The sequence below is a fragment of the Hemicordylus capensis genome, chromosome 3, assembly GCF_027244095.1.
Source record: "Hemicordylus capensis ecotype Gifberg chromosome 3, rHemCap1.1.pri, whole genome shotgun sequence".
In the NCBI taxonomy this organism is placed as follows: Eukaryota; Metazoa; Chordata; class Lepidosauria; order Squamata; family Cordylidae; genus Hemicordylus; species Hemicordylus capensis.
In genome coordinates this window covers 268,158,810-268,179,140 of record NC_069659.1, presented here as the reverse complement: position 1 = coordinate 268,179,140, position 20,331 = coordinate 268,158,810, and the positions used below count along the sequence as shown (strand labels likewise).

At 41.6% G+C, this 20,331-nt stretch overlaps 1 long non-coding RNA gene across 5 annotated transcripts; it reads right to left on the bottom strand.

Moving 5' to 3' along the window:
- Positions 1-629: 629 nt before the first annotated feature.
- On the bottom strand, positions 630-10,679 carry LOC128349214 (uncharacterized). 5 transcript variants are annotated; one of them, XR_008318623.1, is made up of 5 exons: positions 9,425-9,946; positions 8,138-8,424; positions 5,131-5,370; positions 1,639-2,873; positions 630-1,408 (listed from the first exon to the last, which is right to left on the bottom strand). It is a non-coding gene; the product is annotated as an uncharacterized LOC128349214 (long non-coding RNA). The 5 variants fall into 5 exon arrangements; XR_008318625.1 differs by lacking the exons at positions 630-1,408; positions 9,425-9,946 and adding an exon at positions 10,575-10,679 and having other exon boundaries at positions 1,510-2,873; XR_008318621.1 differs by lacking the exon at positions 630-1,408 and having other exon boundaries at positions 1,510-2,873.
- Positions 10,680-20,331: the final 9,652 nt, after the last annotated feature.

Sequence of the window (20,331 nt, the reverse complement as noted above, 5' to 3'; positions counted from 1 at the left end):
GTTTCCTAACAATTGCTTGCATTCTGTGAAGTGACCCACCAATCCAAAGAAGAGGGGTGTTTACTGCTTCCAGTCTACTGAATATTCTGTCTGTGCTGCTCTCAAAGGAGGGGAAACGCTGTGCCTCGTAAGGAAGGTGTTATTGCACTTGCAGTGCCATTCCTGTTGCCTTCGGAAGCCACACAAAGAGGGTACACAGTAGATTGGAGGCAGGGTGCACAACTCTCCCTTGGATTGGTGGCTTGCTGTGCAGAATGTAAAAATGTAACCAGCATTTTTTATTATCATTATTCCTGGATGGAAGTTGTTTCACATTCCTCATTTGTTTCTGGAGGTGCATAATCCCCTTTTCTGCATATTTACTTATGATTTATTTAAAATATTTATACCCTGGTTCTCCAGTGCTTTACTGCTTGGGGCAGCTCATAAAATTAACAAAAGATAAAATTATAATTATAAAACAAGATAAAATAACTAAGCCAAGATCCAGATTAAGATCAAATTTAACAAGTACAAATTAGAAAGTTAAAACCCACTGTATATGAGCTGCAGATAAACATTTAAAAGCCTGTCTGATATATTTAAATAGCAATAAATAATATTTTAAATATATTAAAATAATATTTTATTTTAAATAATAAAATATATTTAAATAATGATAATAAAATAAACCGCCGGGATTGTTTTAATGAATATTGAGATAAAATGGGATTGTTTTAATGTTAAGTAAAGGGGGTTTGCCAACCAAGGCACTACCCTATTTCTTCCTCTCTGATGCTTGGCTTGACTGGCATTCAGTTGCAGTCCAGTGCATTTCCTTTGGAGCTACATTTCATTCTGCTTTCTCATTTAGATGTATAGTTCATTCCCTATCTTATTCTGATACTTGAAAGAGGAGTTGACAACTAATGTAGGTCTCCCTCTTGGTGCTGTCAAAGAGGCAATTATAAGATAGCATGAGTTTGCAAGCAACCATCAACCGTCAGTTAGTGTGTTCTAACATCATAGTATGGAACTGTTTGACCATAGGCTGGAGCTTGCCATTGAAGAGACAGTTTCAGAAGACTATGGAGTGAACCATGGACAAGCTAACTATATGGCAAGTTTAGTTACCCCAATTCACATAGAGCTAAGGAAGTGTTCTGAGCAGCTGTAGGAGCAGATAAACAAGATTGGCTGAGTCTTGGATGTCAGATGGGTTGTGAGTTCTTATAGGACTATTGCAGCTGTTTGGAAAAGCTATTCTTCTCTGTTTACATTTCAAGTCTCCTAGCAAGGATGAAAATCGCTCAAAGGCTGAGAGATCATCTTTCAGCAGTCTGTATAAGCGTTTGCCTTCCAAGCAGTTTCTGTTAGACCTATCTCTTATGTATGAGTCTTGAATGAGCTGACAATCCTCTCTGAATATCTACAAAAAGAACCACTATTGTTGTCAAAGCAGACAGGCACATTCAATGGTCTATTAGAATCTTGGAGACAAGAGAAAAAGGCAATTTTTAAAGCAGAATCTGCAGTCTTAAAAAATATTTTTCATTTTGTCACCCTGACAGATACCCAGAAGATTGTATCTATTAATCAAAGGCAATTCATAACAAGCATTATTTTAAATAAATAAACAAACAAACAAACAAACACTACCTCCTTTCAGTGAATCCGAAGCCCACAGTAATAGAGTCCATCCCTGGAATCATTAAGGAGTTGCAAGTCCTGGAAAATGATGATTGACCAACAGGAATCCCAACAGGATTTGGGGAAGATGAAGTTGAATTGTTGTGCAGTTCAACTGTGGGATCGTCCAGAATGATGATCCCTCATGTCTCATTGCTACAGTTCATAAAAATTAATGGGTGTCCTTTGAAGCAAGGGCAACTGGAGAGATATGTTGTTGATGACTCCAGAACCAGAGTGGCTGCTGGTCAGGATGGTTGACTTTATACCATGCAGAATCAGGTTATCGATCTAGTTGTAAATGTGGTACTTTTTTTACCACTGTACAAGTAACACAATTTTTAATAGCAGGTACCACCTGTAAATCCATACCTGGCCACCACAAAAACACACTTGAAGTGAATGAAATAACTGAGGCCAAAGTTACTCATGTAAATGCTACTTCAGGCCATTTACTAAAATAGTAATGCTGACAACCACTAGGGGCAAAATCAAAAGGCCCTACAACAGGCCTGCTCAACTTTGCCCCCCCCCCATGTGTTTTTGGACTACAACTCTCATAATCCCCAGCCATAGTGGCCAATAACCTGGTATTATGGGAGTTGTAGGCCAACATTGGTAGGAGGGCCAAAGTTGAGCAGGCCTGCCCTACAATATCAGTAGCAACTTTATACTATGTAGAATCTGGGGAGGAATCAGGTTGTGTAAGTGCTACATTTGTCTCTGCTGTTTTATCATACAACTGACAAGCAACACAGTTTTTATAGCAGGTACAAGCTGTGAATCCATACCTAGCTACCACAAAAATCTCTTAATGTTTGCTTAGTTCTAACAATGCCTTTTTGAGTGTCATGTGCAAACTTATAAATGACTGTAATTCTCAGTCATCTGAGACTGTAAGTCTCAGCCTACAGAGTCTATCAGGATAGTGGATGGCAGATACCCCCCAATCTAAATCCTTTGAATCAAAACACTAAGGTTATACCTAGTAGTACCTCAAAATGGAAGAGGATTCAGTTGCATGAACTTTATTGTTTCAGAAGTACGATCCAGACTGATGATCTTATATGTCTCATTGCTACTGTTCATACAAATTATTGGGTGTCCTTTGAAGCAGGGGCAACTGGAGAAGTATGTTGACTTGTAGTTAGGAGTTCTCCATACTGCTGATGGCTCCAGAACCAGAGTGGCTGCTGATCAGGATGCTGAAATAAATCAATTTTCAGAGGCCATGAAGTAAAAGGAAGTTAAGGGTGTGTTACATCTTGAATAATTCAATATACAAAGGAGGGTAAAACTCCATCATTCCGTTGCAGAGAAAAAGCACACATACATTGCAATCAACCCCATTAATATATTAGCTGGGTCACTTTTTCTCACTCCTACTTCATGCCCTTCTTACTACATTTCCCAGCAGGCATCATTCTTTAAAACTCCATATTTCCCTTAAAATAAATTGACATTCCTGCATTTACAAGAAATGTTCACCCAAATCACTATCATCACCACATAATCTTTCATTCAACCAGGAGGTTGTCTAAAAGATTCATCCAACTTCCATCTCAAAAGGCCCTACTATTTCTTGTTCTGATTCAGTGCCTGGAGACATCTGTCTTGACATGAGACGTGCATCCTCTTGCATGTCTGTTGCTTGATGTTTCATTGTAAGGAAAGGTTAGGAACCGAAAATCCTTCAAACTCAACCATGAATCTGTATCTTCTCTACTTTGCATAGGGCAAGCAGATTTCAGATATGTTCATCAGAGAGTTTATATGTAGATGGTCCTTCCCCCCCGCCCCTAACTTTTAACAGGGTGATTTTAAACTACTACTACTAATTATATACCACTTTTCAACAAGTTTCCAAAGCAGTTTGCATAGAAAAATAAATAATAAATAAATAAAATGGTTCTCTGTCCCCAAAGGGCTCACAATCTAAAAAGAAACATAGACACCAGCAACAGTAACTGAAGGGACGCTGCGCTGTGGTTGGAGAGGGTCAGTTGCTCTCCCCCGCTTAATATTAGAGAATCACCACTTTAAAAGCTGCCTCTTTGCTCAGTTAGCATTTACCTTCTCCATTTCTCTGAATTTAAGGTTTCTTCATCCTTACAAAAGAACCACATTCAAACTTCACATCCTTAAACAACCCAGTGCTTATCCACACAAGCTTTACATTTTCCCTGTGACTCTATATGTTCTATTTGGTAAGACAATTATTTATCAGGTCCTCTGATCTATTGACAACCCATTAATATTTAACTTGGTATACATCTCCTTCCTGTGCAAGAAATCAGCTGGTGATGTTTGCACAGGAAGGAAACCCATTTATAAATGGGTTATAAACTTTTAAATAGAGATTATTTTTATATTTATATCATCTGTACTTCTGTATTTTAATTATGTATTTTTTAATTTTTGAGATCATCTGTACCTTTATATTTTGATTATGCATAGTTTTAATTATATTGTAAACTGCTTTGAGATTATTTTAATGAAAAGTGGTATATAAATTGAACAATAAATAAATAAATAAAATGCTTGCAAAACCTCAGTTATAAACACTTAATATTCCAAATTAGCTGTTTGTCCCCTTCAAACTCCTTTAAAAAGTTTGACTTCCCCATTTGCTAGCAGATGATAAATAGATGTAAATAGATGTTATCATGACAGCCTGTTTGGGGGCTCCTGTGAGGAGCACCCCTCTATATTTGGAATTACAAGCCTGTAGTTACCACAGTTTGGATCCCACGGGACCGTAAGATCCCCACTTTGCTTCACCTGTAGCTGACTAAAAGGACACATCATTTTGGTAAGCAGCTTGGAAGAAGGAACTCTCAAGTCAAGTTCAAAGTACAAAGACTGCAGGTGGGCCTCTTCACCCAGTCACCCCCTGATTGCTCAACAGGTGGGAAGCTGAAATAGATGTGATTTAATCAAGAGCTATTCTTTAAAGAATAAGCCAAGTATTCTCCTGTGTTGGCACAGTGAACCAAGTCAAGTTATCATCCCCTCAGGAAGGAGTGATAAGGAAGCAACAGGTCATCTCCTTCCTAATGAGCATGTTAATGAATTAGCTAGAAGTTTGCTTATTTACATTTTAGTTACTCACAGATATTCTGACAGAAATGGGAAGATAAACTCTGATGCACTCATTTGGTCTGTCCTTACATGGGTCTTTTCAGACTCTTTATCCAAGAAGAGTCTTACTCTTCCACAGCTTTTGTTAAAGAAGTTCACTCCTCACTTTTAAAAAGCACAATGGCATGTCCTGAGTTTTATCCCTATTGTCCGCCTTTGTCAAGAGCATTTAACATAACACCTTCAGGCATATCTGGTGAAGTCACCATCAATCAGTGTGTCTTCTGGGTAGCCAAGTACCTTCTGGGTATCTCAGAACCACCATTCTTTCCCCCATGTCGTGGCATCTGCATCTCCATTTTGCCCTGCCTTGACCCATACCTCCATACTGGCTTTTCCTAACCCGGTCTTCCCAGTGCTTGGGACGGTGAGGTTTTGTTCTTTTTTGGATTTCATTTTGGTTCTGGGACCCCTGCTCAGTCTCTGGATTGCTGCTCTTATCTCTCTGCCTTCCTGCTCCAGAGAAGAGAAGTCTCAGGCCTCGGCGTGTGTCTCTTGGAAGGAGTGTGGTACCGTAGTATATAACTTCTATCTTTAAACTCTCCTTTCTTCTAATTTCTCCTGAAATTGTTACATTGAAATTGTAAACCACCCTGAGCCATTTTGGAAGGGCGGTATATAAATCAAATAAATAAATAAATAAAATCCAAATCTGTTTCTCTCCCACCAGCTTCACAGTGAACCAAATTTGAAAACATAAGCCAAATCAACGCCTTGTGAACCTTATCTTAGTCTTTGTAACTTGTTGGTATTACTAGTCTATATCAGTTATACTTTTATTATGCTTAATAACCATTAGTTTTCTCTTTTCTGTACCCCTAACCCCTCAAATAAAATCTTACTTTGTTTTTGAACTTCCACCTCTCCATTCAGTTCTTTCTGCAACTGAAGCTTTGAACATATTTATTATGGGACTACTCCATTTAAAACACCCCGCACCCCACGAACCTAAAACAAGTCCCACCAAGTCCCCAGGATAAGTTCCACCTTAATAAGAACATAAGAACATCCCTGCTGGATCAGGCCCAAGGCCCATCTAGTCCAGCATCCTGTTTCACACAGTGGCCCACCAGGTGCCTCTGGAAGCCTACAGGCAGGAGTTAAGGGTATGCCCTCCCTCCTGCTGTTACTCCTCTGCAACTAGTACTCAGAGGCATCCTGCCTTTGAGGCTGGAGGTGGCCTATAGTCCGACTAGTAGCCTTCTATGAATAATATTCCTTTCTGCTAAGAAAGCTCAAATTCCCAGGTGTAAATTGAGTGACATGACCTGAAATCAGCTCATTTGGACTCCTTTCCCTACTAAACACATTTGAAATGATTGAAATAACCGAAGCCAACGTTACTTAGGTAAATGCTACTTCGGGCCATTTACTAGAATAGTAATACTGACAATCACTAGGGGCAGAATCAAAAGGCCCTACAATATCAGTAGCAACTCTATACCATGTAGAATCAGGGAAGGGATGAGATTGTAAAGATGGTACATTTGTCACTCTATATTTGTACAGTTTTATCATACAACTCACATGTAACACAATTTTTTATAGACGGTACTACCTGCAAATCCATACTTGGCCATCCCAAAAATCTTTTAACCTTTGCTTAGTTCTAACAATGCCTTGTTGAGTGTCATGTGCAAGACTTATAAATGAGCCTGAAGTTCTGCTGGTGCTACCAATAGATGTGTATCTTGTAATAAGTATTCATCATGCAAAGAAAGTTCATGACACACTCTGAAATAAGGCACCAATATTGGACACAACATTTCTAAATCAACAAGCAATCCCATTACCAGAACTTTCCATACCTTCTGTTTAAAATGTCATGCCTGGCATGCCCTATTCAACTGTTTAATTGGAAATTATGGTGGAGCATAATTTGGAATACATTTGCATAACATGAAGTAAGAACTAAAAAAAGAATGAAAAGAATGTAAATAACTTGGTGAAGGTGCAACTAAAACTGCTAACCCATTATTTGACATCAGTCCTGCCAATGAAATTACCTACACCACCACTATCTCCCAAATCAATTCTGAATGCCTAAATTCACATTTAGCTGTATTAAGTTTTAAACACACTGCATTCAATACAGATTGTAGATTGCTCTGATGCTCTTCTGAACTACCCAGAAGTACGATGATATCATGCAAATAATACTGAATTCCTCAAGAATCAGTGACATCATCTTTTGAAAAGCACCAGGTCCTGATGCCAAACCTTATGGGACATGCAAACACTGTAGAGGCAGCTTCCTCTACCCTCCTACATGACTTCATTGTGCCATATCCCAGAGCTATCCCCCAAACACCCTGCAGGACTAGGGATCCCCCCACCCTCCATCTTTTGCCCTTTGTTCTTGCTTCTGACAACCCCAGCTTCCTCACTTACTACCAACTCTTGTTTTCAACACAGCCATTTTTTGCCAAAGTGGCCCTCACTTGAAAAATAGTGAAGATCACTGCTCCAGTATATTTCCTTGTTTGGCTGCAGAAAGGCCTTGTTTGGTTTGAAAAACTGTTCTCAAAGGCCGCTGGGCTAAACAGCCAATCCCAGCGGTCACGGCCGCTCCACATGCCGCCGCCTGGGGGCGGAATGCCTGCTCGACTCACCCCCCCACACACACACACACACCCTGGTTGCACACATGGTGGCTAGAATTACTGGCAAGATCAGTGGTTCGGCCTCGCAGTGGGGGCAGTCTGGACACCCAAAATACCTAAGTGTGCCACTGCCAATCATCTAGTTTGGTCTGGCATTTGTCCCCCTGCCCGGTTCACGGCCATATTAATGTAGAGCAGCAGTTGCTTTTACTGACATACTTATATGTAGATGCTTTGCCCCTCCTGAAGACACCCATGGCCTAAAGTAGTACTTAACATTTTAAAGGCTTGATGCTATTGTCTCATTTGCCTATGGGTGAATCCTGCTCTGCACCTCTCCTTGTTTTAAATGGAAGTGGGACTTGCATCATACCCTCCAACTTATCAAAGACAAAAAGAAGGCCGTGCTTTTAACTTTTCTATGGCTGGATACCTAGAATGATTTCAAGTAATATCTCCTACATTATTACATACTGGGTAGCTTTCTGGTTAGTAGTCGGTTGTTCTTTTGCTAAAGATATACTAAGCACAATTATTCTACAATATGTTATTAACAGATCCAATATATATGAACCGTCTGCAGTGTGTAAAATTTCAGGCTATACATGGCTTGGTGCCTTAGTGTTCATGCACACGTTTTTTTTTGTAAACTGCCCATAGACATGCGTTTGAGGTGGTATATAAATATGCAAAATAAATAAAATTTGCTTTTATTTGTGACTTACCCAAACAACATGCTATCAGAAGTTTAAAATGCAAAAACTGGTGGAGCAGAGTCAGTGATTTCATCAGGGACAAGTACTAAAAAATAGGGACTGTTCCTGGTAAACAGGGACAGTTGGTGGGCGTGTTGCATTAGAACCTGCACATACTCTGCTTTTCAGTTCCTCATCTGTGTTTCTTTCTCATACCAACAGTCTGGTCTCTGTCTCTCAAGTGCTCAACGTATGATTTATTTCTTGAAGTCAAAGGAGCTAACTTCCTTTCTCACTTAAATTCCTGTCCTGGAATCCTGCCAAACAATGATATATGAATGAAAGAGTCATGTCTCAGAGATTCTCCAGCACATAAAACAACTACAAAGATCACCAATTAAACTGTAGGCTGTAGAACTGTTGATGCTATTGGAAATGTTTGTTAATCTAGAGAACTATAGCAGCAAGGTGTTGTGCAAATCGTACATTTGTGTCAGAATACATTTCAGTCCAACCATCTGCACCATGGCAGAATCTGCCACACTGAAACATGATTAGAAGATCAGGTCATGTCCCCCCACCCCCAACAAGAGAGAACAGAGGAAAAGGTGTGTCATGCTGAAATGCCCTTCAGGGTTGAGAAAACAAACAAACAGAAACCTTGAAGAAATAAATAAATAAAATTAATTAATTAAATGGCTCAAGCCTGAATGATAGTATAAAATGCAGCCCCACCCTGCCTCAGCTGGGCAAACTATCAAATTAAAAATGCTGCCCTGGACTAGAATTTGTTTTATTTGTGTGAAATAACCACAACCTGTGACTGTTGCCGGTGTCTATCTTATGTTTCTTTTTAGATTGTGAGCCCTTTGGGGACAGGGTTCCATCTTATTTATTTATTATTTCTCTGTGTCAACCGCTTTGGAAACTTTTGTTGAAAAGTGGTACATACATATTTGTTGTTATTTGTAGCTGCATAGATGCTTGATAGACACCGTCTGAGCAGTCATACTTCCAAATATTGTTCTAGCTGTGTCATTTTCATCTGATGAATCTCTAGCAGATAATCTGGCTGCTCGCTGCTCTAATGAGCAGTGCAGCATGCTTGCCCGGCCCCGCTGAGAGGAGCACGAGGCTTGCTGGGGCTTCACTGGCTGGTGGGCCCGTGCGGCGGGTGGGGCTTTGGCCGCACATCCCACTCGGGCCCAGTGGAGCTTCAGTTCACTCTGTGAAGGCACCCACCCACTCTCCCTAAAGGTACAGTCTGGGCTCTTGCTGGTTGCCTTTTGGGGCCGGGCAGGAATTTGGGGGGCTCACCTGGCTGGCCTTTGGTGCGTGTCCTTTTTCGCCTGCTCCTAACTGTACTAGTCCTTAGTTAGAAAGTCAGGCTTAAAATCCTTATTGGTCACAATTTTGGCAGGTACAGTGCGGTTGGGAATAACATCTGAGGCTTGTAAACACCTTCAGGTAGCATTTGGCTATAGGTTGGACAGAGACTGCACAGCTGAGGGACATCTGCCCTGGATCCGCCTACTCTGTCAGGCTAAGCTTTCCAGGATCACTGAACGGCTACCAGGGAGTGTGGATATGGCAGAGGCCTGGCCCTAGGCCTGCTAGGATGGGCAGCCCCTGCTTTAGAGCATTAGGGGCTGCCTAAAGCCAAGGTGTATCGTCCTGGTGCTGCATGCCTATAGATACTGCACTGTATGGAGTGGAGAGCCAATCCCTGTTTCTTAAAGCTGTTGTTTTAAAAGTTAAAATAAAATTGTGGCCCTAGTTTACACCAACACTTGTGTCTCGTGTCTTCTTGGGTGTCGGGCAATGGAATATTTATTACTGGTTAAGAAGAGCACCACCTGAGAAGTGTAAATTTGAGAGAGAGAGAGAGAGAGAGAGAGAGGGAGAGGGAGAGGGAGAGGGAGTGTGTGTGTATAATTCAGTAATCCAAAAACCTTCGGTTTAAAATGAGAGTTAAGATGCTTTACATTTTCACTCATGCTCTAAAAAGGATGGAAATTGTAAGTTTAGGCACCCATTTCACGTCCATGCCATATAAGCTGTAAAGACTTTGTATAGTAGTCTGGTATGTGATGACGGCTTTAGAAATGAGGCTCCATGCACCCACACTTTGCCTTGATCAGAGATGCAGCAGGCAGAAATTCACCAGGGACATCTCTAGGAAATGATTAGGGAGACTGCGCCTGTTAAATGTCTGCCTGGATGCATCCCTCCCCAGCCCAACGTCAAACTAAAAGACCAAGGCAAAGTGTGGGTGCATGGAACCTCATTTCTAAAGCCATTGTCACATTCCAGATTGTACAAAGACATTACATCTTATATGTCACGGAAGATAAGAGGGGCACCCAGCATCCTCTTTCTCACAGAGCTCAGCTACATGCTTCCAGAAAGCTCCAAAGAAGTACAACAAGGAAATCCCAGAAACCATTCCCACCTAGTGCCAACATACTGTTATTCTGGTGTAGAGTGCCCTTGAACATGGAGGTTCTACATGTGCCAAACTGCCTGTGAATGTGGAGACTTCATTTCTTAAGTATGGCCAAGTGACGCTTCCATATCCACTGACAATTTGTCTCTGTAGAACCCCCACATTCAAGTGCCATCTACACCAGAATGATGGGGGGGGGGTTTGGTGCTGGGTGAGAATGGTTTTTAGGATTTCCTTGAGATTTCTCGTTCAGGACTTCCTAGCATGGAATCCTTGGTCCCAATCCTATACATTTTTACTCAGAAGTAAGCCTCAAAGAAATAAATGTGTTTCCTTCTATGCTTTGCTGAGGGGCTGGGAGGAAAGAAATAAAAGCGAACCCACAACTTTGCATAGGATCTCTCCTGGTCCTGATTCCTATGTGTGTTTACTCAGAAGAAAGCTCCTGTGGAAACAATGGACTTACTTCCTAGCTTGGAATATACCAAGCTTTGCTGAGGGCCTCTGGTTCCCCACTTTGGGGGAGGGGTGAGAGAAAGGGGCCAGAGTAAGAGAACAAATGGCCATGAAAGGAAAGGGTGAGGGAGGAATGGTTGTTTAATTACACAGGTGCCAGTGTACTCATAGACTGTCCTTATCATGCACCTATGTTCAAACCCAGAAAGTCACTTGCTAGAAATTTCCAGGACTTGCCCCTCCTAGCTTTGGCTTCAGAATTCTCAGTGGACAGACTCAATTATGCTCTTAGCTAACTTTCCCTTAGTTATTTACTCTTTTATTGTGGGAATTTCTAATAGTAATTACTAAAAAAATCACTAATTGATGTGTTTCAAACCAGCAAAAGGCACTAGTGCCTTATGGACCTGAATTTTGAGGGGATGCTAAAAATACATCAGACATTTAAAAATATACATTATCTGTGGTGAAAAAAGGTAATCAAAATTTTAAACCTCTTTTTATGAGTTAACAACTTAAACTGCTGTATCTCAGCCATTCTGCAATGGGTTTGCACCAAATCTGGAGGGGTGGTTCTCTTGCCCCCTAATTGATGTATGCACAATTTCAGAGGGATCAGGTGGATAAATTCAACTTTATAAGCAATAGAATATTCAGGGCTTATAATGGCGGAATGTTGAAAACTATACTGGTGCGACTGTGCCAGGATAATGAATAAAACCACATTACTCCTATTTTAAAAGAACTACACTGGTTGCCAATTAGCTGAGGGGGAAATACAAAATTCTGGTTATTACTTATAAAGCCATGAACAGCTTGGGCCCAGAGTATTTAAGAGAACACCTTCTTCTTCATGAACCCCGCCACCTATTAAGATCATTGATGGAGGTCCAGTTGCAGTTGCCACCAGCTCGCTTGGTGGAGACCCAAAGCTGGGCCTTCTCTCGAGTTGCCCCAAGGCTTTGGAACACATCCGAATGAAATCGGAATTTTCTCATCTCTGGTTAGGGATGTGCACGGACTAAGGTTTGGTGCTACGCTGAACCAATTCAGGTGAGGTCCAAGCTGGTTCAGCGCTAGTGGGCGGGATCTTTAAGGAGGAGGGGAGCACATCTCTTTTTTTGCACACAGGTTCTTGAGGAGAGCGTGTCGCAGCAGGAAGCTGACCTGCTCTCCCCCTTTTTAAAGATCTCACTCACTGCTCCACTGCCCAGCAGCGTTGAACCGGTTTGGACCTCTCCCTATGGTTTGGCTCTAAACCTCTGCACAAACCTCGGTTCATGCACATCCCTATCATTTGTTGTTTTTCAACAACTTTTGAAAACATACCTGTTTCATTAGTAATTTTAATCTGTTTTATATGATTTGGGGGTTTTAGCTGCTGTTTGTTTAGATTGTAAACCACCCTGAGATTTTATATAGAGTGGTATGTAAATGCATTAAACAAACAAACACATAAATAAATTTAAAAATTCTTTTATTTTTTCAGTGCTAGCTCTATTTCTATTTTTTTGTTCTGCAAACTATATTCGAAATGGACCATACGTAGAGTAGTTCATGCTGTTCTAGACATTATGTAAATGGTATGGCAAACAGCATTTAAGGTAGGTCCAGTGGTATTCAGGGGTTCTAGATTTCAACATCATGCTAGCTAGATACTAGATGTGGTCAGAGCACTGAGAATTAACATGTCAGATATTTTCTGGATTTTTAGAACTTCAGTTCACACAGAAAAGCTTAGATTTTGTTAAAAGACTGACTGGAATTGGTTGGGGACTTTACAGTTACATAGAAATAAATGTTCTTTGAAATTTACATATGCACTTATTTGCACAAAAGAAAGCAAATTATATAATCCTGATGTTAAAATGTATATTTAAGATATATTAACTAAATAATCACTCATCACAAGATGCTCTTGACAGTAGGTGGCAAGGAGTGAATCTAAAGTTACTTTCGCTCACAAATATGGAAAAAATATTAATTTTCTTCATTTTAGATAGTGTTTTGGAAATAAGTTGAAATAATCAAGAATAAAATTCTTGTTTAAACATACTGTGAAGAACTTATTGTATTAGCAGATTACAGACATTGTGTTAGTATAGTATCTAGCCTGCATTCATTTTGGTGAACATAATGGGAAATTCTCTAGCATGATTGTGTTTTAATAATAAAAAAAAACTTTTGAAAAGGAATACTAATGATTTTACAAAGAGATGCAAAGACAATAAAATGACCTTTAAATTTTACTGCCCTTTTACTACATCCCTAACTCTACAGATTTTTTTTTTTTAAATAATCCTTTGAAACAATTACTCTCCACAGAACATTTACAGATAACTTTAAAAGATTTTCTGTTCTTTGGGGCAACACATTTTTCTCAGTGTTTGCAACTGATATGTAATGGCATTCTTACTTCCTATAGGTAATCACAGGCGGTACTATATATGTAGAAAAATATAAGGTAAGTAATGCACAACAATAGTAGTAGTTCCAGCCATATACTAAGATGGTTTGGATCCAAAGATCTGGGAGCAGAAGGAAGAGATGCCTCATAAACTCTTGCACAAGTGTTAGTGGAAGACTTCTGGTGGTGCAGCAACACAGTATATTGTGGTTGCATTACAGTATGTGGTGAATAAGGAAGACACAGGCTATAGCACATAAATTGCAGTGGTCCATTAACAGATCTTGAAGACGCTCTTGTGTAAGCATAAAAGCTTACACAAATGGGAAAAGTACTCTGGATCTGATGTCACTTTTCATACAGTTCTCTTCTGCTAGGCAGAAAACGGCCCTTTAAAAGCTGTAATCCTATGGTCATAAAATTATAATTGGAATTGAATTGAATTGAATGGTGGTATTAAAACATTTTCAATAATATACATGAATAAAATCTTTTTTTTACAAACTGTGGTGCAGCATTAAGTACAGAGGATGACTGAATGGGCTGCAGCCACTGGCACTGCCCCTCTGCTATTGTGGTGGTGGCGGCAGATCATGGCCCAATTGCCAGTGTGGTAACTGCTGTATCTTCAGCAAAGACCACTGCTGTCTACCAGGTACATCAGCAATGAGCCTCTGATTGAACTACCAGTGGCAGACATCCAGACTAATGGTGCACTAGTGCAGCAAACAAAGATGCATCCGAATAAGAATGTCATATAGCGGAGTGTATGCTCAAAATGTTGTGCAACCTCTTGCTCTCTTAGCACTTGTGCAAGCATTGCACTTGTGCAACAAGGATAGTGGATAGCTTTGCATTGTTCCCTGCAAAATATATGGATAGAGAAAGAGGCTACACAGCAAAAGGTGCACCATAGCTTGTGCAAGAGTATTCTGCTGCACTAACCTAACATTAGTCTGGAATATGAGCTCTTAGGTAAGCAGAACTATTTATTTATTTATTTATTTAATTTTTCTTATATATTGCTTCCTTCAAAGACTCTAGGTGGTGAACAATAATACCAATAACAATTAACTAAAATAAAATATTTTTATAATTATAATAACTATTAAAGGGTAAGTGCCTGGCAAAACAGGTAGGTCTTGAAAAGGGCCTTAAAAGCAACCACAGAGGGGGCTGAACGAATGGGGGTGGGGTGGGGGGGAGAAGAGTGTTCCAAAGAAGAGGGGTGGCAACAGAGAAGGCCCTCCTACAGTCCCAGGCACCACGCACTACAACAGGGCCTTGGACACTAAGGAGGGCCAGCTGAGAAGACCTCATAGGTTGGGATATAACCGGCCGAGAGAGGCGATCCCGGACATATACAGGTGCTAAGAACTAGCTATCTCAACATCCTTGCACTAATGCAGCATATCTGCCGCATTAGTCTGGATGTTAGCCAACATGAACAAAGAATGTTTGAAAGCCAGCAGAGAAATAGTTACTGGTTCTGATGAGCCAGCAAGCTGGCAATGAGCCCTTCATATAAACAATTATATGGATGCAGCCATGAGATGGTCTTTCCCCCTGGAAATTGTTTCCTAATCAACATATCTACTCTCAAGATAGTTGAGAGTAAATACAGAGGTATGTTTCCTGCCCTTTCCAAAGTTGAGTTTCTTTGTGCTAGAGGGCATGCTAGTTTTTGCTGTATTTCTCCTACCAAAAGTTCCCTGAAAGATCCATTCTTACTACTCTATATAAGGAAGGATAGACCAAGAGAGAATACATACTTGGCTGGTTCTAGGAAGAGCACAGTTAGTTATGTAATTACCTCTTGTAATATTTTGAATTATTTTGATTGTTTTGAGATTGACTATCACCCAGACAGTGACCATTTACCGTGGACTTTGACCTTGAAAACCCCAGAACAGCATATAAAAGTTGAAATTGTATTTTTTGGAGCTGCCTGACTGGACTCTCATATTTTTGCCCTTAAGTGGGAAGACTCACTTTCAGGCCTTGTATGAAAAGATTAACCATCTTTTATGCAATTTGACAGACATTACAAACATTGCCTGATTGGCCTCCAATCTCTAGTAGTAAAGTCAAAAACTTGATTGACCAACTCAAACTAGGGATGTGTGAACTGTTTCTAGATAGAACCATCCTGGCTCAACGGTTCTAGGTCGAACCAGACTGAGCCTGGTTCTAATAGAGCTGGTTTGAACTGGCTCAAGCCTCCATTTTTGTGTAAGAAAGAGACTGTCATCCATTTTGTGACACTTGTGTCACTTGGAGTGATTGGCTGTGCTGCAGATCCCCTGATTGGCCAGATGTGTCTGCCCCTTTGAGTGGCTGTGAAAGTGTGTCACTCAGCGACACCTTTCACCCCATTGGCCAGGGGGAATGGACAAGGGGGGGTGCTCCAAGGAGGGTTATTCAAAGTATATTTAAAGACTACTTTGTGGCTTGGAATCTCACTCTGTCTCTGTTACTCAAGTCTGCTGCTGTTCTGCCTCCTGCCTGAGAGAGACTGAGCAAACTACTATTGCTGCTGCTGCTTTGGTTGCCTTGCCTTGCGGTCTGCACTGGCAGTCTCCAGAGAGAGGTTTGACTGACTCCTGCTTTCCCATCCCCAACCCCTCTATTGATTGATTGACTGATTGATTTAAAATTACAATATTTAAGTATTTTTCTGGTTGGCTGTAGTGCACTTAAACATTTTTTGGTATAGTGAGTGAATGTGTAGTGGGCCCCTAACCCTCCCTCCTGCTTATTTCTCAGCCAGCTAGCCTGGCTTCAGGCCTCTAGCCCATTTTTTCTGCATAACAAATCCCTATGTAGAATCTATGTGCCATCAGAGAATCCAACACTATTGACATCAAATAATACACATGTGTTGGATTGCCTGATGGCACATAGATTCTACATAGGGATTCATTATGTAGAATCTATGTGACATCCAAGAATCTAATCCCCATGGTTCCTGATGGGAGAAATAATATAACTTTAAGAATGTTTTAAAAATAATTAAACATCGCCCCTTTGGCCAATTGCTTTGGGGTTTGGGTGGTAGTTGGAACTCATGAGGGCCTACCACACACCCCACATTGTCATCCTTGGGTGCTACCCCTAGGTAATAATGGGCCAGTTCGAGCCCCATTATTCCCTATGGAGAACTTTTAAGAACAGGTTCTAGGGGGTTCTAATTCAAACCAAACCATATGCCAATTCTAACAGTTTAGAACCCAAACTGATAGAACTGGTTTGAGTTCAGTTCTAATTAGAACCAAACCACAACATCTGGTTTTGTGAACATCCCTAACTCAAACTTCATAAAGCACCAGGCTATGACTTTATTCCTTCAGAATTAATTCAGAGAAACAGCGATTGGTGGGCCCTTTTCTTGCTAGCCTTTTCACCTGCGTAGATCAATCTGCTACTATACCTAGTGACTGGGGCTTAGCAACCATAATTCTGATATTTTAAAAAGGAAATAAAGATAATCCAACCAACTACAGACCCACTAGCCTTCTAAGCATAATTAGTAAACTGTATGCTAGGTACCTGTATGGGAAATTGTTAGACTGGGTATGGGTAGATCAAGAAAATTTACTGGCCAAAGAGCAAACCAGCTTTAGACTGGGACTTGAGCCACCATGGATCAAGCACTTTATTTATTTATTTATTTATTTATTTATTTATTTATTTATTTATTATCATATTTTTATGCCACATGGTATGTACATCTCTAGGCTGTGTACAAATTTCAGTATTAAAAATCAAAGATTAAAAACACAATAAAAACAATATAAAACAAATTATTAAAATCATTAAAATTAATTCTAATTAAAAGCTTGCTAGAAAAGGAGAAACATCTAGTGGAAAAATACACCAGCATATCAGTTACAGATCTGAATCAAACCGGGTCTGATTCTAACTGGCCCAGTTAGACTAGTTCACACTCAAACCGGACCAGCCTCAAAAAGAGGTGGCTGGTCCGAGTTCAAACTGGACTGGGCCCAGTCCGATACAGACTGCTTGACCCAGTTCAAGGGGCTCTGCTTATTAAAGGGGATCTGGTGAGGATTCCCCTTTACAAGCAAAGAGGAATCCTGCCTTTAAAAGGTTTCTAAAGGCAGCCGGTGGGTATGTGGGTGGGAGGGAGTGCTGAGTGCTCACCACCACTGAGTCGGCGGTGACCCGGCAGTTGCAGCTACTCTCAACCCCACCAGCACCCCTTCCAGCAGCGTGGGCCAGCAGCAGCCTGGTTCCAGCCTCTGTGCATGCTTCACGCTGAGAAAGAGGGGTATGGGCTGAGCGGTGCTCCGTATAAGAGCTGTGACAATGATTTAGCGTCATAAAGTTTGATAGCTGCTGAGATAAAGAAACTCCTCCTTGAGTGGAAAAATCTCAGGATTTTTGTAATCTTCTGTAAGATTACTGTAAACAGACTGAGATGCATAATCTATCTGAACAGTCCACTTACCTGTGGCCTGAAATACTATCCTCAAGTACTTAAAGGACTTTTCTTGTTCAATCTTGTTCCCTTCAACAGACCAATTTCTCAGTACTGGCTTTTTTGCAAAGCCATCATCTTTGATTTTTGATCATTTATTTTCAGGCAATTTTCTTGCAAGGGCCCCCAGGGCTCTCCTAAGTCCAATGGTGAAAATATGACTGCATCTAATTCCCAGAATTCTGCTGATGCCTAGGATGCTGCCATTTAACACTCCAGATTTATTATTAATTCATTTAATAGATCTTTACGCTGCCTCAGAAGGTGTCTTAGAAAAAGGTAAATAAATAAATAAAAGGATAAGCTTCCCATCCCAACAATTGCTGCCCAGAAATAAGAGAAATGGGCACTCACAGTGGCAGAGACAGCACCAGGGCAAACATTTTATAAGCTGGAACTGAATTTTGGAAGTGTTTGAGCTAGGTTTTAATTAATTTGGAGAGGGGCCTCTTATATTACACATTATACTGCCTTCGATTTTGAATTTTGGAGCCACCACTATGTGGATTGTTTTCAACAATCCAAAACCAAAGAAAAAGTGGGTATGAGCAGTGGCACACCTAGATGATTTTGATGCCCAGATCACCGTGGCTGCCACAAGGTCCCCCTGCCATGAGGTTTTTTCCTGCTGCTGCGAGGCCCAGCAGCAACGAATGACGGCTTTTCTGTAATTTTAGCCACCATGTGCGGGGGTGAAGGGTAAGCCGAGCAGGCCTCCCCCCACCATTGTGGTGGTGGCAGGCGGAGCAGACAAACTGTGACTGTGAGGCACGCCTGTGAAGTTTGGATAGATCGTCGCAAGGCTATGATGCCATGGGTTTGGAATGATATATTCGCCTCACAGTTTTTGAGGGCTGGTGGGCTGGCCAGCCAGTTAAGCCCACCAGCTGTTCCACCTGCCCCCGCCACGGGGGGCAGGGGAGAGGCCTGCTTAGCTCACCCCCCATCCCCCACACATGGTGGCTAAAATTACAGAAAAGCCACAGATCAATGCAGCGGGCAGCAGTGGCAGAGCGGGTGTGGGGTGGTGGCAAGAGGCCCCCTGGTCTTTGGAGGGCCCCCCAGACCTTGGAGGCCACAGATCGGGGCCCCAAGGTCCAGGGGTAACACCACCTCTGGGTATGAATGGGAAAGAGAGAGTCAATAAAGAACTCACATCAAGGTACCAACTATACTAAAGGGCATTGATTTCTCATGGAGTCTGAAAGCATATACCCCTAATTCCACCACAGGTGCATGGCTATGCATTGCTTGAACAGGTGTAGTGCTGCAGCACCAGTAAGAGAAATGCATAGTACAAAGTGCAATTGAAACAGAGACACAGAGCAGTAAGCTTGAAATCTAGTTAACCCTATTCAATAACATTCTAGTATCTATAAGCCCACGATAGGGGCATGGAAGTTTTCAGAACCCTGCAAATTGCTTTCCTGGTAATAAGAGGATGTGAAGGACATTTCCCTGGTTTTATGATGAAACCTTAGTATTAGTCACTTGATAGGTTCAGGTTGCCTGATTTGTTCAACATGCAACATTTGTATTCATTTTATATATTAAGTATGTGTCCTAGAATGGTATCTCTCAGTAGGGATGTGCACAGAACCGGCTGGCCCAGTTCGGTTAGAGACTGAACCAGACCTGAACCAGACCAGGCTGATCATGACCCGGCTACACTAGGGCCATTTGCGCATGCGTGATGGCCTCCAAAATGGGCACCGCACTGGGAGAAAGGCGCAGTAAGGGCCAAAGACCACCTGAACCAGGCTATGGGTGCATAATGGAGGCTGGCAGGGGAAAGGAGAACCTCCACGGACCCCCACTACCTCAGAGCAGCCCACTGGAAGGGGTACATTGAAAAAAATCCAAAAAAACACATTTTGGTCTGTGTGTGAACCCCCCGAATGGCCCGGGGGAGGTTTCGTCTGGGGTCTAACTGAACCGGGGACTACGTCTCCCATCGGGCCTCTGAGCACATGCAAAATGCTGCAAGAGAACAACCCATATGCAGAGTGCTCAGGAAAAATGTGCCTCCTCTGAGCATATGAAAAGTGCTGATGAAGGGTTACCCTCTGAGGGGATGCAGAGTGGTCAAGAAGAGCATGCTGCCACTTTCTCTGGGTGTGCATCTCCTCTTCTGATCATATGCAGAGTGTAGCAGCAAGTGACCTGCTGAGCCTATGTAGACTGTGTGTTTCTTCCTGGGCAACTGAAGAGGAGACCTGCTGCTCACTGAGGTAGGTGTGCCCCTGAGCATGTGTGGAGTGACTCTCCTACATTATCAGAGCCTGAGGGAAATACTCTGTTGGTGGGAGACAGGGATAACGACCATCTTGGCACACATCTCTAGATATGTTTTCCTACCGCCAAAGGGGGGGGGGGAGAGCAGTAATATGCCTTGGATTCCACCAGCCTCCCTC